Below are 3,353 nucleotides of genomic sequence, written 5' to 3' on the forward strand. Positions count from 1 at the left end.
GAGGACTGTAACAGCTTTCGGAGCCTCTCTCCTCCTCAAGGACCGTGGGAGGCACTCCCTTCAGGGTGAAGCAGGTCATCCAGTGCTCTGCAGACAGGATGAAATCCTCACCGTGTAAAGGGTTTATTTCTGGGTAGGTAGATGCCTACGAGACAGCAGGCGAGCCTCCCAAAAGCTTAAATGGCAATGAACCCTAATGAAGAGACTTTTATAGAAATTGTACCTGCAACATGGTGAATTCGTACAGCAGCTAAGGGCTACCTGACTGAGATCAAACTGCATGATTATCGTGTATTTTAAAATACAATTTGGAGCGACCTAGCTAACGGAACGGTGAGCCTTTCCTGGAGGAAGACAATCTGGAGTTTCTGCAATTTTTACACACATTTTCCAGGATTCAATCAAAAAGTGTGAGCCAGGCCAAAACACGGGAACATAGACAAAAGGACAAAGGAAAGAGTCAAAGGAAAAGAATCACAAATGAGACAGATTGAAGTTAGCAAAGCAAAGTCTGTAAAATAACAAATTAATGCACTCAAGAAAAATGGAGGGAAAGATCAGGAAAATAAGAGAAATGACTTAAAAGTTTTGCAGAGAACCATGATAGGTAAAAAATAAATTGCATAGAAACTACAGCACTGGGGGGCGCCTGGGTGGCTCAGTTGGTTAAGCGCCAACTTCGACTCAGGTCATGATCTCAGGGTTCGTGGGTTCGAGCCCCGTGTCGGGCTCTGCTCTGACAGCTCAGAGCCCGGAGCCTGCTTCAGATTCTGTGTCTCCCTCTCTCTCTGCCCCTCCCTCCCTCACACTCTGTCTCTCTCTCAAAAAGAAAAAATGAACAAATGTTAAAAAAAATTTAAAGGGGCACCTGGGTGGTGCAGTCGGTTAAGCATTTGATTCTCCATCTTGGCTCAGGTCATGATCTCACAGTGAGTCAAGGCCGGCGTCAACTCCATGCTGACAGCTCGGAGCCCGGAGCCTGCTTCGGATTCTGTGTCTCCCTCTCTCTATGGCCCTCCCCTGCTCGCGCTCTGTGTCTCAAAAAGAAATAAATGTCAAAAACCAAAAAAGATTGTCAAAGGTCAGACCCTTAACTTATTGCTTCAAGGCGACTACAACTCAAGAGACTTTCTATGGCCGTGTCAGAGAATCTCTTACCGATTGTGGCCACTGGGTGCGAAAAAGAAAGCCCCCCCGTGATTTCGTGACTTGAAGAAAGCCACTGGTCAAGAACCACCGGGGCCCTGCTCGTTCGAATGGGGTATCAGGCAGTATTTGCAAGCTGCAAGTATGCACCCAAAGCCTTCCAAGGTGCTCCAGACTTTGCTTCCTGACAGCAGACCCAGTTGCGGTTAAGCATTAATTAATTAATTCCGCTTGAACCCTGAGAGAAAGACATCCAGTGAAACAAATGTTTACCAAAAGATAGAAACATAGAGACTTCCTGTTTGGGCAATGAGGTCCCCCATGGAATGTTAGCAAAGACATTCGGTAGTAAACTTACTGTGTAGACCCCACCAAGTGGGCGCTGCTAGCCAGGCTTCGTTTCTCTCCATTAGTCCTCTGATATCAGAGGTTCTTATATAATAGATGACTTATTTGTGCCAAAACCGTTAGGCATGATGGCATATGTCTTATTTAGACACTTGGGCTGTTGCCTGGAAAGAAACGTCATCGGAACATTATCTCCTGACCATCCCATTAGGTGAAAGTCCGTGGTTAAGTGGATATCCCAAAAATGCATTCAGGCTCCTGGCATCCATCCCATCCTGTTAGAGATGCTAAAAAAGCCTTTCCTCCCAGGCTAGGAGTCAAAAATGGGATCCCAGCGGTCCAGGGTGTAAGATGTCAAATCGGATTCTGGCAGAGAACCTTTACGCGCTGGCAGGATTTCCAAATTTGCGTGTTTATATCAGGAAAAATCATTAATCTAGAGGTGGCTCACAGAGATGGATTTTTGAGGATGAGCAAACGATGGAAGAGGAACATTATTTTCCATCAGGCTGAATCTATCGACATGCGTGAAGTTGCTTGCATATCTGGGTGTGATTCTCACACGTGGCTCCTTTGGACGGCATGGCGGCAGATGCAGTGTGGATGGCGCGAAAGAAGTTCAGATGCTATAAAACTCTTGACATGGTTCAGAAGAGGGACTTCAAAGGTCTTGACCATAAAAATGGTGGGTTAGGGGCACCTGGGTGGCTCAGTGGGTTAAGCGTCCGACTTCAGCTCAGATCATGATCTCATGGTCCATGAGTTCGAGCCCCACGTCTGGCTCTGTGCTGACAGCTCAGAGCCTGGAGCCTGCTTTGGATTCTGTGTCTCCCTCTTTCTCTGCCCCTCCCCTGCTTATGCTCTGTCTCCCTCTCTCTCAAAAATAAATAAACATTAAAACAGTTGTTTTAAATTTCCTATCCAAATGAGTGGAACAAACCACTACAGAAATAAGTCCCAAATTCACACCTAAAAAAAAAGAGTGGAGTGAGTCTGTAAACCCACAGATCTTGAATATTATCTGACATTTCTAGAAAGCCATTTATAAGTTATTAATTATTTGAATTATAAACATTTTGATTAAAGCCATGTACCTATCTACATACTTTTAAATAGTAATGTGAGTATAGGGATTTATTTGACCTATATAGTAAGTGTAAAGATTTTTGGAAATTCCACTACAATCTTTTAAAAAGATCTAAAGTCTTACAGACCCTGGCTGGCTCCGTCGGTTAAGCATCCAACTCTTGATTTTGACTGAGGTTCTGATCTCACGGATTATGAGATCGAGCCCCGAGTCGGGCTCTGTGCTGATGGCACTGAGCCTGCTTGGGGTTCTCTTTCTTTCTCTCTCTCTTTTTCTCTCTTTCCCTGCCCCTCCTCAACTCATGCACGGAGGCACACGCACACACACACACACACACATACACACACACACACTTTCTCTTTCTCAAAATAAGTAAACATTTAAAAATAAATAAATGAAAAGGTCTAAAGTCTTGCATGAACTAAAATAGCAAGTTGGCATTTTTATTTCCCACTGTGGAAAAATCACAAAGATGATGTACAGGCATTCCTTAAATCCACATTTCACACAGTCACTTAATTTTGCAGAGGATTGCCTTGATTAGAACAATTAGGTGAACTTGAATTAAAATATAATTCCCTCATTTTGCTTTTGCTGAGTAATACTAAAACCATCTACATCATGATTAAAAATCCCAATACAGAAGAGTTTCTTAAAAGTTTTTATGACCATTAATAGCGTGATATAAATTTTTATATTTGTTCTTTTTTAAAATGTCTTTTTTTAAACAAGTTTAAATATTTATTTATTTTTGAAAGACAGAGAGCTCACT

The sequence above is a fragment of the Crocuta crocuta genome, unplaced genomic scaffold (genome assembly GCF_008692635.1).
Source record: "Crocuta crocuta isolate KB4526 unplaced genomic scaffold, BGI_CrCroc_1.0 scaffold139, whole genome shotgun sequence".
NCBI lineage: Eukaryota > Metazoa > Chordata > Mammalia > Carnivora > Hyaenidae > Crocuta > Crocuta crocuta.